Source organism: Schistocerca americana, chromosome 7 (genome assembly GCF_021461395.2).
Source record: "Schistocerca americana isolate TAMUIC-IGC-003095 chromosome 7, iqSchAmer2.1, whole genome shotgun sequence".
Lineage (NCBI taxonomy): Eukaryota > Metazoa > Arthropoda > Insecta > Orthoptera > Acrididae > Schistocerca > Schistocerca americana.
Genome location: NC_060125.1, coordinates 443,298,728 through 443,323,832, shown reverse-complemented (window position 1 = coordinate 443,323,832; position 25,105 = coordinate 443,298,728). Strand labels below are relative to the sequence as shown.

The 25,105-nt window shown below is 41.9% G+C and overlaps 1 protein-coding gene across 1 annotated transcript in view; it reads right to left on the bottom strand.

The window, feature by feature from the left end:
- Positions 1–25,105, bottom strand: part of LOC124622668 (poly(A) RNA polymerase gld-2 homolog A-like) — a 148,879-nt gene that overhangs the window by 41,738 nt on the left and 82,036 nt on the right. The window lies entirely within an intron of this gene.

The following is a 25,105-nucleotide window of genomic DNA, read 5'->3' as shown; positions in this document are numbered from 1 at the left end:
TTAGAAGCAAAGACAGAACCTCTGTTCGCTATATGAAAAGTGAGCGTATTGTTGACATTCAGGGCGTTTTGAAATTTTGATAATCCACAATGAGAACTGATTGCGACAACGCGGAATCACTTTGAAAAACTGCTCACTGTTCAACTGATTTAAGTATGACTAGAATGACCAAACCCTGCTCCGAGGTGACAGTAAAAATGAAAAATATGCGAAGCCACCAGATTGAGTATAACAACCAACTGCATGTGCCACTCTCTGGAGCTGATATTCAAGGTAAAGCCAAGAGCTTATATACAGATTTAGTGAAAGAAAAGGACTATCCAGCACCTTTATCAGCCACCTCAGGTTGGTTTGATTGCTTCACAACATTAAAATGACAGGAGAGCAGATGAAGTTGGAGCTGAGAAATTTAAAAGAGGCTTAAAGAAGCTGTGCCAGAAAAACGCTATACTGCAAAGGTGGTTTCCGACCTAGATGAAACTAGATTATTTTGGAAACGATTGCCTGGCCGAATGTTTATTTCTATTCAAGAAAAAACAGCACTTTGATTTAAGGCTGCAAAGGATGGATGCATCCTATTTTTCACAAGAATTGCTACAGGGGATTGCAAATTATAACTGTTTATCATCTACATCTCTCGAAATCCTAAGGCACTACAGGGTTCCGACAAGAGCAGGCTTGGAGTTCATTGGATATGGGATAATGATTTTAGTGTATTTCAGACTTATAATTTCAAGTGTACAAATTTTACATTAAAATGCATTTCGTTAAGATTATGATGGTTATCCTTGATAAAGAAATTCTGCTGCCTTAAACTTAACATGCAAGTGCACGAGAACCTAACCTGATATTTTACATATAAAATGTGTCAATTTACATGAATTCAATACGTGTGGCAATTCAGTGGAATGTAATAATCGCGTATAGTGTGATTTACCAGTATATGATATGGATATGTAGCTTTAATAGCATCCATCAATTTGACCATTACTGGAATGTGATACTCTCTAGTGACATGATGTCCTGCCTTTGTCATGGTAGTCAGTAATCACTACACCATGACAGTCTAACAAAACTGGAGCAATATTCTTCATGCAGATGTAATCCAGCATTTTCCTGGTTTTGGGCCACATCATCATCATACATCATTTGAAGAAGGTGAAAAGTTTCAAATATCTGTGAGATGTGATAGTGGGGAAATGAAAGAAACGAGAAATGGAAGAAATGAGAAAGAGATCAGTGTTTATTGCAGACGGTCAGCAGCAGTCCCATGAAGTGTTAAGAGCCTTGTTTGGAACAAAGACATCCCACAAAACAGCAAAGATGATTGCTAAACAGGTACGCTTACAACCAGAAGGCATTCTTCTGAAATAGGCACACACACACACACACACACACACACACACACACACACACATATACAGACACAAGCAGACATATTCAAAGACAAAGAGTTTGGGCAGAGATGTCAGTCGAGGCAGAAGTGCAGAGGCAAAGAAGTTGTTGAATGACAGGTGAGGTATGAGTGGCGGCAACTTGAAATTAGCAGAGATTGAGGCCTGGTGGGTAATGGGAAGAGAGGATATATTGAACAGCAAGTTCCCATCTCCGGAGTTCGGATAGGTTGGTGTTAGTGGGAAGTACCCAGATAACCCGGACGGTGTAACACTGTGCCAAGATGTGCTGGCCGTGCACCAAGGCATGTTTAGCCACAGGGTGATCCTCATTACCAACAAACACTGTCTGCCTGTGTCCATTCATGCGAATGGACAGTTTGTTGCTGGTCATTCCCACATAGAATGCATCACAGTGTAGGCAGGTCAGTTGGTAAATCACGTGGGTGCTTTCACACGTGGCTCTGCCTTTGATCGTGTACACCTTCCGGGTTACAGGACTGGAGTAGGTGGTGGTGGGAGGGTTCATGGGACAGGTTTTACACCGGGGGTGGTTACAAGGGTAGGAGCCAGAGGGTAGGGAAGGTGGTTTGGGGATTTCATAGGGATGAACTAACAGGTTACGAAGGTTGGGTGGATGGCGGAAAGACACTCTTGGTGGAGTGGGAGGATTTCATGAAGGATGGATCTCATTTCAGGGCAGGATTTGAGGAAGTCGTATCCCTGCTGGAGAGCCATATTCAGAGTCTGGTCCAGTCCCAGAAAGTATCCTGTCACAAGTGGGGCACTTTGGTGATTCTTCTGTGGGAGGTTCTGGGTTTGAGGGGATGAGAAAGTGGCTCTGGTTATTTGCTTCTGTACCAGGTCGGGAGGGTAGTTGCGGGATGCGAAAGCTGTTTTCAGGTTGTTGGTGTAATGGTTCAGGGATTCAGGACTGGAGCAGATTCGTTTGCCACGAAGACCTAGGCTGTAGGGAAGGGACCGTTTGATGTGGAATGGGTGGCAGCTGTCATAATGCAGGTACTGTTGCTTGTTGGTGGGTTTGATGTGGACGGACGTGTGAAGCTGGCCATTGGACAGATGGAGGTCAACGTCAAGGAAAGTGGCATGGGATTTGGAGTAGGACCAGGTGAATCTGATGGAACCAAAGGAGTTGAGGTTGGAGAGGAAATTCTGGAGTTCTTCTTCACTGTGAGTCCAGATCATGAAGATGTCATCAATAAACCTGTACCAAACTTTGGGTTGGCAGGCCTGGGTAACGAAGAAGGCTTCCTCTAAGCGACCCATGAATAGGTTGGTGTACGAAGGGGCCATCCTGTGTGTGTGTGTGTGGGGGGGGGGGGGGGGTCTCTTTGTGTGACTCAACATCTCCGCTATATGGTGAGTAGCAATCTTCCTTTTCAAAATACTGTCATTATTCCATCCTGGATTTTCCATTATTTTATTTTGAAACAGCAAAGTACTTTTATATAAAATGTTAATACATCCCAATATTGACCTATCTACAAGGCGTGTTTTTTAAGTAAGTACCGTTTTGCCACACCGCGGCCGCAGCGCTGCGGTCGGCGTTCTGCACATGCGCTCTGGGTACCTATATCTGTTGTCTACACACTGACGTCATTACAGTCTGATTCTTCCTTGTTTACGTTGTGTACTGAGTGTTTAAGATGCCTCTGATAATCTTGGGTCCCGTCGACTGTGACGTGCATGCTGTTATAAGATTTCTTAGTGCTGAAGGCCTAAAAGCAATCGATATTCATTGTGAGATCTGTGCAGTTTACGGAGAAAACATTATGAACGACGGAATGGTAAGAAAGTAGGTGAGCACAAATGCGCATGATGAACAACGGAGTGGGTGTCCTTCAGTCGTTAATGAAAGTTTGGTGCAGGAAGTGGACAATATGGTGAGAGAAAACCGACACTTTACGATTTCCTCCTTGCTGGATGACTCCTACTAAAGTTTCTCATAGTGTTTTGTATGGCATTGTGAGCAAGCACTTGAATTACCGAAAATTGTGCACACGTTGGGTGCCGAAAATGTTGACGGATGTGCACAAAACCAAATGTTTAGACAGTGCATTGACATTTACCACAACGATGGTGATGATTTCTTAAGCCAAATTCTTACGGGCGATGAAACATGGGTGGCCTACGTCACACCAGAATCAAAGCAACAGTCCATAGAATGGCGGCATTCAGATTCACCCAGAAAAGTGAAGTTTAGGCAAACAATTTCTGCCCAGAAAATTGTGCACAGTTTTTTTGGGACAGAAAAGGAGTATTGCTTGTGGAATTTCTGCCTCTTAATGAGACAATCAACACAGCAGCTTACTGTAAGACATTGCACAATCTGCATCATTCAATCCAGAACAGAAGACATGGCAAATTGAGAAAGGGCATCGTTTTGCTGCAAGACAATGCCCGTCCACATGTGGCGAATCAGACCAAAGATCTCATCACATCTTTTCGATGGGAAACTCTAGATCATCCTCCGTACAGCCCCAAACTTGCGCCCAGTGACTACCATCTGTTACTCCACTTGAAGAAACACCTGGGTGGTCAGCGTCTTCAAGACGATGACGAAGTCAAAACAGTGGTGATGCAGTGGTTAACAAGTCAGGTGGCAGACTTCTATGAGGAGGGTATTCAAAAACTGGTACAACGTTATGACAATTGCCTCAATGTTGACGGAAATTATATATAAAAGTAGATTAAGGTACAGGCTTTCAAGTAAAAATATCTTAGCACGTCTTAATTCCAAAACGGTACTTACTTAAAAAACATGCCTCGTATTTGAAACATGGGTAATTAAGAAAAGAGGTGTAAGCAGATTAAAGGCGAGTGAAATGAGGTTCCTCCGAAGTGGGTTAGGAATAACACAGAGAGATAGGATGAGGAATGAAGGGTAAGGGTAATAATGAAAGAGGATAAAAACATCAAAGCTAAGATGGTATGGGCACTTAAAGAGAATGGAAAACAAGAGGATTTCCATGATGGTACACGAAATGGAGATTCAAAGTAAACGACCAAGTGGAAAAGGACTAGATGGCAAGACTCGCATTCCAAACAGACCCAGCCTGGCACTGGAAACTGTTCATGATGATGATGATGACAACAATAGTGATATTAATGGAAAATATTTGCACCACCTTCATTTCAGTGCAGACACTGTCCTATTTATCTCTACTGTAGAGAAACTGTAACAACTGCAGGAATAAATAACTTAAAAGAACAAGCTTGAAAGTGAGCCTGAAAACCAACCAATATTTTTTTATTCATTTGTGTGTTTATTTCATATGGCAAGATGAACAAAGTGAACAATCAATATCAACAGTGAAGTCCTACAACCACCTGATGAGATTCCATATTTAAGACAACTGAAGACAATGAATGAATGGACAGCAAGAACTACAACAGAAGAGTAAAAATTGCCTGGTGTGCATTTCATAAAATAAGCAGAGTTTTCAAAACTAAGCTTTTCATGCGTCTGAAAAGAGAAGTGTACTATCTGTGTGTCCATCAGTTTTGTCTTAAGGCATGCTAAATATGAACCCCATAAAAAAATGTTTCTCAGCAAACATTGTTGACATGCATGTGGTTGGGGGGGGGGGGGGGGGGGGGGGGGGATTACTAGAAGAGACTGGGAAACAAACAAACATGTGGATCAGGGAACAGACTGGAATGAAAGGCTAAATTACAAGTCAGGTGAATTATACATGGACCAGGGAAGTCTCTTGTATTTCTAGAGATCACAAAAGGACTGATATGGTGAGCTATTGGAAAATATACATGTGACAGTAGAAAAGCATAGAATTTGAATGAATGTGTATGAAAGGAGACTGTAATATATGAAAGACTGAAGGCAGCCTTTACCTAGCAGTGGATTTTGAATAACTTTTAGTCCACACAATTAAAGGTTTTGGCAAATATGTTATTTACCTTCATTAGTGAGGTCAAAACAGCATCATTGGAATGTCACACACAGCAGTTTTTTAAAAAGGTATTCCTTAGAAAGGCATTTTGTATTAAGACAACCATCTATCAAACATGGAGGAAACTGGGAGAAGAGGTATAATGCAAAAATTGCTCCTCAGCCTCTAATTTTGTAATGGGTTATGCTGTTGCATATGCTGAATAATAAAGCCTAATCTTAATTCCAAATGTACATTAGTAAGAGGAGAAAGAGGCTAGCCAAAGTCAGAACAAGGGTTGATTGGTATTTGCATGATCCATGGAGTGTAACTGTAATACTTTGGTATGTGGAGGAACAAGACTGACTTACAGTTACAGTATACATTGTCAGTGAAAAATACAACATGCTGACCATTTGCATGATTTTCTTATGCTAATTGATTCTTTACACTAGTGGGTAAGTAGAGACAAATTTTTGTGGGGGGAATACCTCACTCATTTCTATGTTACACTAATGCTGAGCAATGGATAATGTTTGTCATCTTTTTTTTTTTTTCTTCTAGTATCACATTTATGAAAGTTACTGTTCTCTATCTGTAGTTTTAAACAAACAGAAAATCTACTGGCACCAGAATTACAACTTTTAGATTAGCTTTCAGACAATGCCATCCTTTAAAGCTAATCATCACACATCTCTAAACCTTTCAGAAATGCATGTGGTACAATTCAGGAAGCAAAAGAAAAAGACACTTGGAAATTAAAATAAGCTATAAAAATTAGCACATGCAGAAAATGAATCCGTCAAACTTCAACGGCTAAATCTAGATATATGCAGCTTCGGTACCTACGGCGTAAATTATATTGTTCTATGCCATAACACATTAGATTTGCCCAGACAGCAATTGCACAGCACTTCCAGGTTTCAGGAAAGTGCACCAGCCCAAGATCAAACCCACCCTGTGAATTAACGATGTGGGCCAGTGAGCCAGCCAGCCTGGATGTGGTTATTAGGCTGTTTCCCATATTCCACTTCAGTTACACAATTCATGAATCTTTCAAAAAATGTTCTCACACCTCCACATGGGATAACACTAGATGCAGACAAATGGGGTACCCTATCCCATGGGGAGAAGGGGTGGTGAAAGGACAGACATCCAGCAATCCTCCACTACTAACACAGCCAAATCTAGATTAACATGCTTAGTCCATGAAGACATAGGATAAAAGGCAGGAAAGAGATGACGACTCCACAAGAGATTAGTGAATGAAAATAGAAAAAATGTCAACTTTCTAACATTTTCATGTCCAAAATCTGCTACTATTCACTATGCAAAACTTGCAGAGTTTAGTCATTTAAACAGCAGTGCCACATACAGTAATCCTCCACGATGTATCGAACATGTGTGCTGCATTGGGACTAATGGCCTCATACATAATCAAATAATTTATTGGACTTTACTATGTTTGTCAAATATTTGACCTTGTATGGCACTGTTTAATGTGTTTGTCCAACATTGAGAGTGTTTTGAGAGACATTTTGATTGACAGTAGATTTAACAAGCTGGAGGACATTGTTAATGTTGGAGTTTCGCCACATATTTTTAGTGAAGAATTTTATTACAACCTATCTCACTGTATTGTGAGTTTTCCCAACTATGAAAACTACAACCAAAGGGAAAAACAAAATACAAGTGGCAATCACCAAAATGGTAGAGATGTAGCGTCTTTCCCAGCTATATATTATGCAGGAAGAGGTTAGGCAGCCTACAAATGGGAGTGCAATCAAATAAAAGTACAAGAGTTCTCCGATTCTTCTTCACGCCAATCACTGCCACCCTACCTAAAACCTCTTTCCTCATTACCTTAGCCAGCTCCATCCTAACTCACAAGTTCTTCACTTTCGAAGGCCAGACATACCAACAATTAAAGGGAACAGCCATGGGTACCAGGATGGCCCCCTCGTACACCAACCTATTTATGGGTCACTTAAGAGGAAGCCTTCTTGGTTACCCAGGCCTGCCAAACCAAAGTTTGGTACAGATTTATTGATGGCATCTTCATGATCTGGACTCATAGTGAAAAAGAACTCCAGAATTCCCGCTCCAACCTCAACTCCTTTGGTTCCATCACATTCACCTGGTCCTACTCCAAATCCCATGCCACTTTCCTCGACGTTGACCTCCATCTGTCCAATGGCCAGCTTCACACATCCGTCCACATCAAACCCACCAAGCAACAGTACCTCCATTATGACAGCTGCCACCCATTCCATATCAAACGGTCCCTTCCCTACAGCCTAGGTCTTCATGGCAAATGAATTTGCTCCAGTCCTGAATCCCTGAACCATTACACCAACAACCTGAAAACAGCTTTCGCATCCCGCAACTACCCTCCCGACTTGGTACAGAAGCAAATAACCAGAGCCACTTCCTCATCTCCCCAAACCCAGAACCTCCCACAGAAGAACCACAAAAGTGTCCCACTTGTGACAGGATACTTTCCGGGACTGGATCAGACTCTGAATGTGGCTCTCCAGCAGAGATACAACTTCCTCAAATCCTGCCCCGAAATGAGATCCATTCTTCACGAAATCCTCCCCACTCCAACAAGAGTGTCTTTCCATCGTCCACCTAACCTTCGTAACCTCTTTGTTCATCCCTATGAAACCCCCAAACCACCTTCCCTACCCTCTGGCTCCTACCCTTGTAACCGCCCCCCCGGTGTAAAACCTGTCCCATGAACCCTCCCACCACCACCTACTCCAGTCCTGTAACCCGGAAGGTGTACACGATCAAAGGCAGAGCCACGTGTGACAGCACCCACGTGATTTACCAACTGACCTGCCTACACTGTGAAGCTTTCTATGTGGGAATCACCAGCAACAAAGCGTCCATTCACATGAACGGACACAGGCAGACAGTGTTTGTTGGTAATGAGGATCACCCTGTGGCTAAACATGCCTTGGTGCACGGCCAGCACATCTTGGCACAGTGTTACACCGTACGGGTTATCTGGATACTTCCCACTGACACCAACCTATCAGAACTCCGGAGATGGGAACTTGCCCTTCAATATATCCTCTCTTCCCGTTACCCACCAGGCCTCAACCTCCACTAATTTCAAGTTGCCGCCGCTCATAGCTCACCTGTCATTCAATAACATCTTTGCCTCTGTACTTCCGCCTCGACTGACATCTCTGCCCAAACTCTTTGCCTTTACATATGTCTGCTTGTGTCTGTTATGTGCGGATGGATGTGTGTGTGTGTGTGTGTGTGTGTGTGTGTGTGTGTATGTGTATGTGTGCGCGCGAGAGTGTGTATACCTGTCCCTTTTTCCCCCCCAAGGTAAGTCTTTCCGCTCCCAGGATTGGAATGACTCCTTACCCTCTCCCTTAAAACCCACATCCTTTCATCTTTCCCTCTCCTTCCCTCTTTTCCGATGAAGCAACCATGGGTTGCGAAAGCTTGAAATTTGTGTGTGTGTGTGTGTGTGTGTGTGTGTGTGTGTGTGTGTGTTATTGTTTCTATCAACATACCAACGCTTTCGTTTGGTAAGTTACAGAATATTGGTTTCAACTAGAATCTTGTTCTCTTTCTTTACCCAAAAGAGGCCACACTATTTTCTTCATGGGCAGAGATTTTGTAGTACCGTGTTTTGCCGCTAGGAGCGCATAGAGTGAATGTTCCAGAATCTGGAAGCCAAGTGCCATTAGGAGGTCATGACTAGTTTCGGCAGAGTTTACAGTGACAACTGTGTTGTGTGACTCTCACTTTTGCAATGACTGATTTCCATGAACAGCATGCGGCAATAAAATTCTGCCTTTTTGCTCATAAAAAGTGGAACAAAACCTCTTGAAATGGAAGGACGATGCTATGCGGAAAATGCAAGTGTTTGAGTGGTTTTCATTTCAATTATGGCTGATGACAAATCTCATTCTGGTCACCCTTCCATAGCCTGAACACACAAAAACATTGAAAGCATTTGAGCGATCATCAATGAACAACGCGAAAGGACCACTGAAGAAATTGTGGAGCTGTTGAGTGAGTGAGTTCAGTGCAGCAAATTGTGACAAGATTTGGGAATGAAAAGGGTGGCTGCCAAATTCGTGCCACGAATGCTGACTGCTGAACAAAAATAACGTCTTGTGGAAGCATTCTGTACTTTCACAGAAATGTCCTGAAACGATCGTAACTTCTTTTTCAAAAATTATCATAAGTAGCTAAACTTGGTGCTATGCTTACCATCCTGAAACAAAGCAAAAATCAAGACACTGGAAGACTTCCAAGTTCGCCTCATCCCAAGAGAGCTCATCATGTGAAATCAAATATTAAAGCAATGCCGATTTGTTTATCTGATGTGAGAGGAGTCATCCATTCAGCATTTGTTCTGCAGGGTCAGACAGCTAACCACGCTTTCTACATAGAAGTTATGAAAAAAGATTGCCCGAGAGTGCGCAGCGGAAGTGGCCTGATTTGTGGCAGATGGGTGACTGATTTTCCCATCATGACAATACGCCTGCACATACAGCTCTGTCTGTACGACAGTTCTTGTCAAAAATGTTATGACCTCTGTTCCTCACCCACACACTCAACCATCATTGGTCCATACAACTGTTTTTGTCTCCTTGAACGAAGAAAGACATGAAAGGAACATGTTTTGCTGATGCTGTAGTGAAGAAAAAATGGTGGAGGCACCATCAAGCATTACAAAAGACGAGTTTAAACTATGCTTTGAAAAATGAAATAATAGTTTAAACAAGTTTATTAATGCAAGTGGAGAGTACTCTGGAGGTGACTGATGATTTGTGCTTAAAATGTGAATAAACAAGTTAAAAAATATGTAGAACTTGCTGATCCATAAATCATGCACCGCCCGCGCACGCGCGCCCACCCGCGCGCGCACGCACACACACACATGCACACGCACACATATGCACATGCACACGCACGTGAAAATATAATAGTTTTAAATAAAATTTTGTTATGCAAAGGCAGACGCATGGCATGTCAATTACACATTATCCAAAGAATAAAGAAATAAAATGGCAAAGAATTTATATAACACCTATTATTATCTTTGCAATAAAATTTTCAATATATTTTTGTTTTCCCACTCTAGTTGTTCATTCAAAGAGAAATGTTCACACCACGGCAGACAAAACAACTAGCTTACCTCTCTTACAGACACAGAAATACAGCTAAATATGTTGAGAAACAGCCACCGAAAATGGATGCAATACTTAATTCGTTAAAAATCTATAGACATAAAATTGGAACTGTAAAATAAGTAGGAGAGAAATAACCTTAATAAATGAAGAGAAAAAAGAAACCAAAATATGCAGTCATAACACATATCAGACAAAATAAGCTACATACAAATATACTATGAGAGAGAGAGAGAGAGAGAGAGAGAGAGAGAGAGAGAGTGTGTGTGTGTTTTTCCACATCTCCTCCCACACTACTGGACCAAGCTCAATCAAACGTGGTACACACATCCCTTACTGTGAGGCAACAATTGCTGTAGGGGTAAGAACTGTCTACCTATCAAAGGGGTGAAAAGAAGTGTACCCCACGACAAATTCCCAGACTCTATTCATCCAGTATTTGGGAATGAAAGCACTAAGAAACTTGCGAAAACCTTGACACACAATTTCAAACCTTTACAATTTTTTCGCCATTTACAATCCCTAAAAAATGATGAAAGGACAGAAAAATGTTTATTGCTTACTATTTTTCCACCATTCAAGCAGTAAAAGTACCGCATGAAGCATGACGTTGTAACTTATTACTTGTTTACTATGAACTGTATTCATGACCCATTTTACAGACAGTATGTACATATACCACTGAACGTAAATGAAAAATAATGTCATTGTATGACACTTGGTACAGGACATATGGTACTATAAACAATGAAATGTGTGAAAAACTGCCACATTATGCATTATGTTTAAATTTATTACATCATTGTTACTAACTCTATTTGCAATAAATTTCGCAGACAATATCCATGTATGCCGCGTACAATATTATATCATTTTACGACACAGTTCAGGCAACATAACATCATAAACATTAAGCACAAAGCCAGATGCCGCATGGTACAAGTAGGAATGCATGGCTGTAAATAAATACTGTGGGCAACACCGGGTTTCTCTGCTAGTATTTAACATAACAGGAATAAAAATTGGTTTTCGGACTGGTAATACAATGCAATCCAATTCAGGACATTAATCTAATACGATACTCCACTACCAACAATCAAGCATACGTAGAATACAGTGCAGCAATTGCAATAAATTTTACATTGGACAACAGGTAGAAAAATATGTATACAATATAAAGAACATTGTAACACTAACAAAAAGCAACCCATTGCCATTTGCTACAAATTTAAGGAACATAAGGCAAGTAATAGACAAAACTGAAAAATATTTCTATTCTACACAAAGCAGAGAAAGGTAGCCATACAGACCTCATGAAAGAAATACTTCTTCACATTATGTTACACATACAAATTTCATTTTAACTGAACAACTTTCAATGAACAACAAAAAACATAACGAAAATTGTCATGATTTTTTATTACAAAGATAATATTCCCCATAATGACAATTCTTTGCCATTTTATTATATATATTGTTTGGATATTTGTATTTGCATCTACCAATCCATAACGAAATATTATTTATAAAAATTATATTCCGACATTCGTTTCATGGTATACATAACACGAACTATTAACAAAAATTTGTAAGTACTGCTTCTATTTTACTATAATTTTCAACCATCCTTTTTGCATAAAAATTGTCCTGTCTTATGATGATGTCCAACAGGTACTCGAAAATGGTCTCCAACAATCTGGTCATATAATTAAAAATAAATTATTCAGCATTGTCACATGTTACATAATGTCATTTTTCCAATACATCAACGCTGTGAACACAATCAACAAAAAATTATCTTTACTTATCCATTCTTTTACTTATTATTAATCCGGTGATGGACTGCAAAAGTTTAACTAGGTAATTAATTTTGGTCAAATAGGTCCATCTTCAGCTCTTGCATAAATCCAGTATACTATCAATTTGCGTCACTGCATGTATACACTGATCAGCCAGAAGATTAAAACACCAACCTACTACTGATATCAACCCATTCAGGTGACAGCTGCATCACCTGGTGAGGAATGACTGATAGTCATAGAGAAGCACGCTGCATTTAGTATTAGCAAATGTGCTGTCCATGTGTAGAATGGTGAAGGTGCACATTCTATCTGATTGTGACTGATGTCAGATTGTGACGGCCCAGAGGCTCAGCATGAGCATTTCGGAAACTGCACGACTTGTCAGCTGTTCGGGGAGTGCTGTGGCAAATGTCTTCAACACATGGCAAAACCAAGATGAAACCCGGCATAGACATCATGGCGTTGGGCAGACATGCCTCGTACAGGTATTTCACATTGTAGGCTGGACTTATTAGTAAAACAGGACAGGCGGTGAACTGTGGAAGAGGTAATATTACACTTTCATGCTGAACAGAGCAGAAGTGTGCCTGAACATCCAGTGCACTGAACACTTCTAACACCAGGCCTCCGAACCCGACAACCCATCCATGTGCCAGTGTTAACAGGACAACATCAGCAACTACGAGTGAAATGGGCACATCACCAACAGCAATGGATGTTGGCACAGTGATGTGCATAGCATGGTCTGATGAATCCCAATACCTTCTTCATTATGCCAGTGGGAGGGTGCAAATCTGTGTCTGCCAGGGGAACAGCTCCTTAATGCCTGTACTGTGGGATGGAGACAAGTGGTTCCATTACACTCTGGAGAACACTGATGTGGGTATCCATGTGTCCAGTGGAGTTCGTGCAAGGCACCATGACAGCCAAGGAGTATCTTACACTGGTTGGACACCTCTTAACCCCTTCATAACAATCAAGTTTCCCAACGGCAGTGGCATTTTTCAACAAGATAATGTGTCACGTCACAAGGCCAGGAGTGTTATGGAGTGTTCGAGGAACGCAATGGTGGGTTCCAATTGTTGCAATGACCTCCCCAACTCCACAGATCTGGACCTGAACGAGCACATCTCAGATGTGATTGAACATGTCGTCAGAGCTCCTTGCCCCCCCCCCCCCCCCCCCCCCCTTCTGGAATTTATGAGAATTAGGTGACCCATGTGTGGAGATGTGGTGCCAATTCCCTCCAGTGACCTACCAAGGCCTCATTGCTTCTATGCCATGACACATCACTGCTGTTATCTTTGCCAAAAGTGGACATCCTGGCTATCGGTAATAGATGACCATAATATTTTGGCTGATCAGTGTAGATGGTACACACATTAATCAGCCAAACAAGCTTACTGTACCCTCTACATACACAATGACAAAAATTATGTATGAGCGCAAGCTGAATAGTAATGCATCTGAATTTTATACGTGAAAACTTTTGAAGAGCTTTAAATAAAACAAATTTTATTAACATTCTATATCTGTATTCTTCATGTCAACATACTTATTTCTCAACACAGGTATCCTGGTGACGAACACATTTCTACCGATAAGAGACCAGTTTGTTGTTAGCATCACTGTAGAATGTTTGACTTTACTGACGGAGCCACAACCTCACCTTTGCTTGCACTGCTTCGTCACTATCAAAGTGAAGTCCTTGACAGCGTTCTTTAAGTTGTGGAAACAGATGAAAATTGGATGGGGCATAGTCAGGATTGTATGGAAGATGTTCGATCACAGTGAACCCAAGGCATCACACTTTTTCCGGTATTGCAGCAGTCGTGTGTGGTCTGGGACCGTCATCCTGTAGGACAAGGTGCTCATTATGTAGACGAATTGTTCACATTTGTGCTTTCAGTTTCGGAGCCTTCTAGTGGCCGAGGGTTGCAACTTGCTCACAGCAAAGCTTGAAAGTTGACTGAGTAATATGCATGACGTGTACTACCTAACCAATATTGAGAACAGAATAAAAAATTCAGAGCCATTACTTTCCGGCATGCCAACTCGGTACAATGGATTTACCCAGTCCTGAAGATGGTCATCAAAGACCAAAATTAATTACCCAATTAATTAAACTTTACTGGTCCATGACTGACTTTATATTACATATTCCTGAATCGCTGTGGAACCTTGTTGCTAATACGTTACAAATCTTGTATCCATTTTTTGAGTCAGGTTGTGCCGTAAAGCTTATTTATTCACAATTTATTTTAGTATTTTTTCACTGGTAATTAATTTACCTGTATAGCTGTCGACTATCTTCTACAACACAACATTTTAAAATCATTGTCTTTTCTTGTCTGTACTGTTCATCATTCACATTTCGCTTCCATATACAGCTGGATAACTTTCATAAAGTATTGCCTTTTGAAATGTGATTGTTTATGCAGCAAAACCAACAAAAATTTTGACAAAGGAAGGGGGTGGTGGGTACTCACTGCCCACTTCTACGTCGGACATGGGGGTGGGGTGGGAGGGCAGATACTGTTCCTGCCTCCCCACCACAAATTCACTTAGAGATGTACATGATTGACTGTCAAAGCCAGCAATAAATTATGCTATATGGGTGCAAATATGCAAATAGTATTATGATTAATAGCAATTTTTGCTTATAACTGAGTCAAATAGCCGCATCCTTGAAGCTACCATCTGTCAGACAACATTAAATGTCTTATAACTTCACATTTATGTTGTCCATTGCTGTCATGTGTTCCTGTGAAGGAAAGATCCTGTAAATTGGAATGGTTGATATCTTATCTGGAGCTACTTTATGAAGAAAATGATGACAGAGTGTTGTTCTACGACTGCATTACGTCTCACAACATGGTGAGCAATAGACCACCACATAAAGAAACTGCTTTTGTTAAAGAAGGCTTCTATAACTGTAAATAGCAACAGAACAGTTCAAAAGCCAACAGAAGAGTCACTTTAACCGAGAATATGCACAACTTAATCAGAAACATGAATAATACCTGTCATCAGCCAATTCATGCAACGTATGTCTGCTGATGAGAAGGAAGCTGGAACCTCTTTACTAACAATTATCTCTTCACACAAGTTTCTGGACCAAACAGGAAATAACCTTAAAAGTTATGGAACAATTACAGGAAACCTCATGAAACTTCTCAATGAGGGGGAGAATGATGTACTAGAACTTAAAATCTGGTTGAAGTGTTGAGAGGTCACATTGGTGCCAACAAAATACTGGAAATTAGGGTTCTCACAAGACACTGTGCACCAACCAAAAAATTTTCCATTTTATTAAATTATGGTATAATTAACAATAAATGTGGCTGTCCAGGAGCAGTTTACTCTTTGTGTATATTATGTTGACAGAGAGGCTCAAAGTAAAAGCTTTTTGTATGTATGTACAGTCTGCTACATGCCAGAGCATAAGTGCTAGTAACAAATACACCCTTCTAAGACTCTCACCAAGAACTGATATTTTTTTGATGGTGCAGCCAAGTCCCACCACAGAGAATTGTGTGCATGTAGATGTTATGTTACCACTTGGTGTTGACAAGATGAATCCAAACTGAAAGCTCAGAGTTATACTAAATTGTCCGAGCCAATGAACAATAATTGCAAAATCTTTGAAACATTTCAGGGAAGACTGTGAACAACAGGTCGAGAAAACAGAGCCTGAAGTACTGAATGCAAGACCTCAAAGTCGAAAGACAATCCATCCTGTGGGGCTACACGAAGCAGCCCAAAAAGTTTGAGACTTTTTTTGTGTAACAGTCACTATTGAATTGTTTAGACTATGCAAAGAACTGGGGAGATCACTACAGAATCCAAATTTTAACGTAGCTTGTGTGAAACATTATGTTGGTATTTTAAACGCCACTCTTGTGAATCATACTGTTAGAGAGAGACTAATATTATTGTAGTAACCTAAATCTGAAGTACTCAAATATCTCATGGCAAAGAAAAATACTAGAGAGAATTAAACACACAGCTACACATCATCTGACCCTGAAGAACTGTTTAATGGACAAAGATTTTAGGAAGGTTTATTTGAAATTTTTGATCTCTTTCCGAATGCGACTGGTTGAAGACACAATCAAGACAATATAGAGACTATACCCAGCTTTAGAAGATTGTCATCATATGAAGTTTGATGTTCCTCCGCCTGCTACCGCCTGCCGCCCCCCCCCCCCCCCCCCGTACACACACACACACACACACACACACACACACACACAGTAAAGAAGTATAGCCATTTATCACTTTCTCTTCAGGCAGATTAACCACATGAGACCATTTGTTGAGGTGATCTTTTATAGCCCAATGCCCCAGACACACTGCCAACAAGATCCACAAAATATGGAACATAAGTCAACAAAAGCCATCACATGTCTGGACAAGCCAATACAATGGAATAGGGCTACTCAAGAGATTTTGTGTTCTCCCTCTCCCTCCTCCTCCTCCTAGATAGGTTTTTATCATTTCTACAATGCACCCGCCCTCTCCTTCTCCGTCACCCACCTTAGCATGCTACTGAAACTCCTAGCCATGTTCCTTGTAGCTTCAATGCAATTGAAGTTGATAACTGGCAGCTTTGGACACCTTCCAAGATCAGGAATTCAAAGTTCATCACACCCAACTTAACATCCACTGATGAAGTCCTTCCAGAGCTCTACATTTAGTTAACATGGGAAGCACATGTTGCTTAAGGAATACACTAAATGAGGTACAAATTAATTTTGCCAGAGTTTCAGGATAATACACTGTTCCATGGCACTCAAAAATCACCATCCTTTATGCCACATACAGAAGAGCCTCAGTCTTCCTTGGTAATAGCAAATGTGTTGTTGTCAGACTGTGCTTACCTGGTTATCACTAAGGTCTTAATGATGAAGCAAGTGTTCGGTATCAGTAATGATGAATGAGATGCAAGGGTTGTCTCAAAAGTCACTAACAGCTCAACAAACCTTTTGGTTCTTGCTCCTATTCCGTCATTAGCAACTTCTCATAAATAGTGAGTAGATATTATCTCATGTTTAAATAATCAAATTCTTTCGGCAAATGTTTGACACTTTTGCCGTGTATCCAATATCACTCAGTGATCTCCCTTTGTGAATGTGTCACCTGCAGTGGCTGTAAGATTTTTTTAACCCCTTGACATTAAATCCCGAGTTATCACATTTTTATTCTTTTGACAGAAACTCAAAATCCCAAGTGTACTAAGGCAGCTTAAGAGTTTCAAAATAATAAAACCTTGCTTACATCAGTTTCAGCACTGATAAGTGCTCAGCACCAGAGAGCATTTGGCCATACATTTGTAGACTGGCTGTCAGTTTTTGGTTGAGCTAGTTGCCATTAGATATCCTTCTCATTGAGTTCAGCTTTGGATACTAGACAACAAATTGCGCGCTTTCATCTTATGTCCTGTATTATTGTTTAGGCAGGGCTTTCTAGAAAGGACGGCAGTAGTGATCCTGAGTTTAACATTGAATTTAGCAGCTCACAAAGTGGAAGAAGAATGTGATATTACTTCATTTGAGACAAAGTGACAACAGCTTGTCAGCTGAGTGACAAGTGTTCCCCAGTGGTACACGATAAATACATCCACTGTGATCCAGCAGGCTCCCTTTAACACTTAGGCGCCGACGCCCATAAAAATACGGGCGTGCGCGGCCTGCCCGTTAAGTCCAGCGCCCGTAATGTTACGGGCACGAGTTCTCATTCTTCCCCTCCTTTCCTTTGTGTGTTTTTATGGCTCCTGCTTGTCTGGGAGGCACTGCACGGACTGCAGTTCGAGTATCGGTCACTAGATGGTGCGGGCATGCTGTGGAAGGGTGTGTTTCCCTTTTCATTTGTCGTGTTTTGTGAGCAGTGATTTTTTCCCCGCACGGTCTCAGTAGCGTCGACACGGTGAAGCGTGGCTTGACGGACGAAGAAATTGCTCGCGAGTTACATCGTGATTTAGAAGAAAGTGACATTGATTTGTCAAGAGGAAGATATTGTATATGACTCTGATGATGATGTGGACTATGTTCAAGAAGAAGTTTCTGGCAGTTCAGGTAAAGCATTCTGACAACAAAACATGTATAATTTTTGTTCAGATTTTCACTGAAAAAACTCTCAGTACGTAATTATGATTTTATTTGCAAATGCTACTCTTCTGATAGATTCAGAAGAGAACAGCAAGTGTCCAAGCACTTCAACAGCAAGTAATCCCATCGATGTTGTGCCTGAAGAACAAGCGAGACTGACGGCGAGGGGGAAGCCGAGACCTGCGTGCCGCACCGATTCTGAGGAAGGTTGGACGACTACTGATCGTGCACCAGATATCAATCTATTCTCAGCACAATCCAGAATATGCAATGCTGTCAGTTTAGACCAGAACAGTGCACCTCTAGAATTTTTCTCATATTTCCTGACAGACAGTATGATGAAACATATAAAGGAACAAACTAATCTGTATGCTCAACAATGGATCAGGAAATTAAGAAGCACAAATTCCCTTTCACCCACCTGCACATTATCAAAGTGGAAAGGAGTTACACTTATGGAAATACAGAAGTTTCTGGCAATTGCAGTCCACATGTGTGTAAGTGTGAGGCGACATATACGAGAGCACTGGTCCGAGAACCCTGTTGTGTCGTGTAATTTCTGTCCAAACATCTTGAGCCGTGACAGATTTCTTTCTATTTTGATAAACTTCCACATTGGTGATAATTCCTTAGCTGAGAGGAAAGGAGAAACTGGTTATGACCCACTGCACAAGGTGAGACCCCTCCTAGATAATGTGTGTGCTAATTTCCAGCGTGCGTATACACCATCTCAAAAAATTACAATAGATAAGGCATGTGTAAATTTCGAGGTCGTGTGTATTTCAAACAGTACATGCCACAAAAACCAAATAAATACGGTATCAAACTGTACATGTTATCCGCATCTGACACAGGTTACATCTGGAATTTCTCTGTTTACACGGGTGAAAGGTCTGACACAGTGACTCTGGTAAAGACATTGCTTGCAAATCTGTCAGGAAAAGGCTACACTTTGTTTACGGACAGATTCTACACAAGTTCAATACTTGCTTCGGAACTGGAAGCTGCAAAAACTGCTCTTGTGGGAACAACAAGAAAATCTTGGCAGGGATTGCCTCGTGCTATAAAAGACCCGAACCTTCAGCGAGGTGAGCTTATTTTCAGGCGTAAAGGAAATATGTTAGCACTGTGTTGGAAGGACAAAAGAAATGTGCATATGATAAGTACAAGGCACACTGCTGAGATGGTCACTTTCACTGATCAGAGAGGAAGAGAGAAGTCAAAGCCAGCCTGTGTAGTGGACTACAATAAAAACAAGTTTGGTGTTGACTCATCAGATCAGCGATTATCATACGGCGCATTTGAACATCGAACTGTGAAGCGGTGGAGAAAGTTGGCATTCCATGTTATACTAATGGTGATTGTAAATTCCTGCATATTATATAATAGGGTTACTGGACAACACCTCACTCACTTCATGACAGTTATCTGTGCAGATCTTGCACAAAGCAAAGATCTTGAACCCCGACCTGGTCCATCTGGACTCTCAAGACTATCAACTGGAAATCATTTCCTGGAAAAGATTGAGACAGAAGTAGGTAAGAAACAAATACAAAAACAGTGTGTAGTGTGTTCTCTGATAGGAAAAAAACTGACTGGAAAAGTGTGGTGAAAAGACACAAGCTACCAGTGTAGTGAATGTGAAGTAGATTTGCGCAAAATGACGTGCTTCAATATTTACCACGCATAGAGCAAAATTGCATCCTACAATAGTTACAGAAAGTTACTGTAGATAAGACATACTGTATCCATCATAATTACAATTTTTGTGTAAAATAGAAAAAAAAATCCTTCTAGAAAATACAGTGAATATACCTTTGAGCAATTTTTCCTTTTTTCAAAAACAATGTTACAATAATAACGCTTGTCGAAAGTATGTATTAATTCAAGAGAAAGGTATTATATATGGTTCTAAACAAGAAAGTCTAGGTCTTTCAATAAGAGTAATTTTATTGCTATAACTGAAACCTTCCACGAGTTATAGTGGTTTAAAATACGTTAAAATCAGCCAGGCTTTATGGTAGACACCCACGTGCAATGGCTCAGGACACAAAGTGTTAAGATTTGTGTTCACTGGAAAGCACTGCGAAATACAGAAACTTCATAGCTACAAAGAAACTAAAAACTGACTTCACATTTAAGGATATTTTAGTGCCTTCGTGGCAAATGAATCTGCTCCAGTCCTGAATCCCTGAACCATTACACCAACAACCCGAAAACAGCTTTCTCATCCCGCAACTACCCTCCCGACCTGGTACAGAAGCAAATAACCAGAGCCACTTCCTCATCCCCTCAAACCCAGAACCTCTCACAGAAGAACCCCAAAAGTGCCCCACTTGTGACAGGATACTTCCCGGGACCGGATCAGACTCTCAATGTGGCTCTCCAGCAGGGATACGACTTCCTCAAATCCTGCCCCGAAATGAGATCCATCCTTCATAAAATCCTCCCCACTCCAACAAGAGTGTCTTTCCGCCGTCCACCTAAACTTCGTAATCTCTTGGTTCATCCCTATGAAATCCCCAAACCACCTTCCCTACCCTCTGGCTCCTACCCTTGTAACCGCCCCCCCGGTGTAAAACCTGTCCCATGAACCCTCCCACCACCACCTACTACAGTCCTGTAACCCGGAAGGTGTATACGATCAAAGGCAGAGCCACGTGTGAAAGCACCCACGTGATTTACCAACTGACCTGCCTACACTGTGACGCTTTCTATGTGGGAATGACCAGCAACAAACTGTCCATTCGCATGAATGGACACAGGCAGACAGTGTTTGTTGGTAATGAGGATCACCCTGTGGCTAAACATGCCTTGGTGCACGGCCAGCACATCTTGGTACAGTGTTACACCGTCCGGGTTATCTGGATATTTCCCACTAACACCAACCTATCATCCGAACTCTGGAGATGGGAACTTGCCCTTCAATATATCCTCTCTTCCCGTTATCCACCAGGCCTCAATCTCCGCTAATTTCAAGTTGCCGCCACTTATACCACACCTGTCATTCAACATCATCTTTGCCTCTGCACTTCCGCCTCGACTGACATCTCTGCCCAAACTCTTTGCCTTTAAACATGTCTGCTTGTGTCTGTATATATGTGTGTGTGTGTGTGTGTGTGTGTGTGTGTGTGTGTGTGTGTGTGTGTGTGTGTGCGCGCGCGCGCACGCGAGTGTATACCTGTCCTTTTTTCCCCCCTAAGGTAAGTCTTTCCGCTCCCGGGATTGGAATGACTCGTTACCCTCTCCCTTAAAACCCACATCCTTTCATCTTTCCCTCTCCTTCCCTCTTTCCTGACGAAGCAACCGTTTGTTGTGAAAGCTTGAAATTTTGTGTGTGTGTTTTTTTTTATTGTGCCTATCTACCAGCGCTTTCCCGTTTGGTAAGTCATGGAATCTTTGTTTTTAATATATTTTTCCCATGTGGAATGTTTCTTTCTATTTTATTTATATCATTAATTTGAACCCAACAATTACGTTTGTTATTGTCACTGTTGCATTTCGAAATCTTTTCTGTCATCTCACTTTCTCTTTTGTTTGTAGAAGTCGTTTCACTTAGTATTCATCTTCCCTTTTTTCCGTAATCTACCATACATTTTATGCAGGCCAAAATATACTCAATAACACGTAATTTACTTCCAAATCATAACCTAACAATTTTTAACACTTTCAACACTACCGCTACTATAAAATCCTCTGTTCCCAGTTTACAAACATTTCGTGTAAACTCGTGAATACTATTTCACAGCTTCAGTTCCTTCACCCATTAAACAACCATTTCAGCTATTTCCAACAACTTTCGTTTTATTTCCATTCCCGTTTTTTCCCACATAACCGATCATTTTTAGCAGCTTCCCACAGGTTTAAACGTTATTATTTCTTCGTCAGACAATTGTTAGCCTCATTTTCATAATCTGCCAGCACATAACCAGTCCTTTGAATACACTTACACGCAGCTTTTTCGAAATTTTCCTGAATTTCCCCACCCTTTAACATGTTTTGGAGGCAACACAACTACTTAACCTTTGTACCCATCGTTGTTCATCAACCTAAGTTCAGCACAGGATCAACATAGCCCATCTCAAACCAACACTTTTTCGACTTTTTTCACACCTTTATCTCTCCCTATATATTTTTATTTTTTATTTTCACCTTAGCCACATGTTACCCTTTCCACCTTCTAATACCATGTCAACCTCACAACATCCCTACAACAACCCCATTAAATTTTATTTACATTCCCTCCGCAAACATGCCTTCACCCTAGCCAGATTACGCTCCCATATTTTATTTACTCAGGCTTGTCTGACATTTGGCATTACCCCCAAAGGCCTCACACTTAAAGTTCCCATCTCTGGCTGTAATCCTTCTTTCCATCAGTCCCTAACCTTCAAAACTGCACAATCCATAGCCCTCACCCGCCTAATCCTTCACCTATACATCGAATCAGCCAATGAACACACCCGTCAACCTATCCCTAATCAAAGTCCTCAATCTTTCCTCTCCCACATCCACACTGGCTGTTCAGAGCATCCTCCTACAGGCCAACTACAAATTAGAACTGCATGCCACCCTCCACCTCAAAAAACTATCCAATCTCCTGGTTTCCCACCTCCGGAAAGGCAACTCACTCACCCTCCACAACCTTTCCAACAAACCTCAACCTCCTCTCATTGCACACAGACCCAGTCTCTCCCACCTACTCAATCTCCCACTTCCAGCACCACTCCCCCCAACACTTCAAAATTCTAGTCAACACAATCTGGAACCACAACACCCCAATTCAGTAGTTAACCTTTCCTCCAAACCTCTCTCCCAATCCGAAACCTCTGTCCTATCCAAAGGCCTCACCTTCAGTCCCACTCCCAGATTCAACCAAACTGCCCTTGTCAAAGATTTACTGTCCTACACTCGTACTCTCTGCTGGAAATATCACTTTGCCACGAAGAAAAATAATCCTGATCCCACTCCTAATGATCCAACTCCCCAAGACACTATCCAAATTGAACCCTGCCTGGAACAGTTCCGTCCTCCATCACAGCGGGACTCACCTCCTCTTCCTCAAAATCACCCTCTCCAAACCTTCCAGGAATTTCTCACTTCCAGCCTTGCCTCTCAATCTTTCTTGAAAAACCTTAATCCTACTCCCAACATCACCACAGCCGAAGCCCAGGCTATCCGTGATCTGAAGGCTGACCGATCCATCATCATTCTTCCGGCTGACAAGGGTTCCACGACCGTGGTACTTGATAGTCGGGAGTATGTGGCTGACTGACTGCGTCAGCTTTCATACAACACTACATACAAAGTTTGCCAAGGTAATCCCATTCCTGATGTCCAGGCGGAGCTTCAAGGAATCCTCAGAACCTTAGGCCCCCTACAAAACCTTTCACCTGACTCCATCAACCTCCTGACCCCACCGACACCTCGCACTCCTACCTTCTACCTACTTCCAAAAATTCACAAACCCAAACATCCCGGCCGCCCCATTGTAGCTGGAGACCAAGCCCCCACAAAACGTATCTCTGCCTACATAGATCAACACCTTCAACTCATTACATGCAGTCTCCCATCCTTCATCAAAGACACCAACCACTTTCTCGAACGCCGGGAATCCTTACCCAGTCTGTTACCCCCGGAAACCATCCTTGTAACCATTGATGCCTCTTCCCTATACACAAATATCCCTCACGTCCAGGGCCTCGCTGCAATGGAGCACTTCCTTTCACGCCGATCACCTGCCACCCTACCTAAAACCTCTTTCCTCATTACCTTAGCCAGCTTCATCCTGACCCACAACTTCTTCACTTTTGAAGGCCAGACATACCAACAATTAAAGGGAACAGCCATGGGTACCAGGATGGCCCCCTCGTACGCCAACCTATTCATGGGTCGCTTAGAGGAAGCCTTCTTGGTTACCCAGGCCTGCCAACCCAAAGTTTGGTACAGATTTATTGATGACATCTTCATGATCTGGACTCACAGTGAAGAACAACTCCAGAATTTCCTCTCCAACCTCAACTCCTTTGGTTCCATCAGATTCACCTGGTCCTACTCCAAATCCCATGCCACTTTCCTTGACGTTGACCTCCATCTGTACAATGGCCAGCTTCACACGTCCGTCCACATCAAACCCACCAACAAGCAACAGTACCTGCATTATGACAGCTGCCACCCATTCCACATCAAACGTTCCCTTCCCTACAGCCTAGGTCTTCGTGGCAAACGAATCTGCTCCAGTCCTGAATCCCTGAACCATACACCAACAACCTGACAACAGCTTTCGCATCCCGTAACTACCCTCCCGACCTGGTACAGAAGCAAATAACCAGAGCCACTTTCTCATCCCCTCAAACCCAGAACCTCCCACAGAAGAACCACCAAAGTGCCCCACTTGTGACAGGATACTTTCCAGGACTGGATCAGATTCTGAATGTGGCTCTCCAGCAGGGATACGACTTCCTCAAATCCTGCCCTGAAATGAGATCCATCCTTCATGAAATCTTCCCCACTCAACCAAGAGTGTCTTTCCGCCATCCACCTAACCTTCGTAACCTCTTTGTTCATCCCTATGAAATCCCCAAACCACCTTCCCTACCCTCTGGCTCCTACCCTTGTAACCACCCCCGGTGTAAAACCTGTCCCATGAACCCTCCCACCACCACCTACTCCAGTCCTGTAACCCGGAAGGTGTACACGATCAAAGGCAGAGCCACGTGTGAA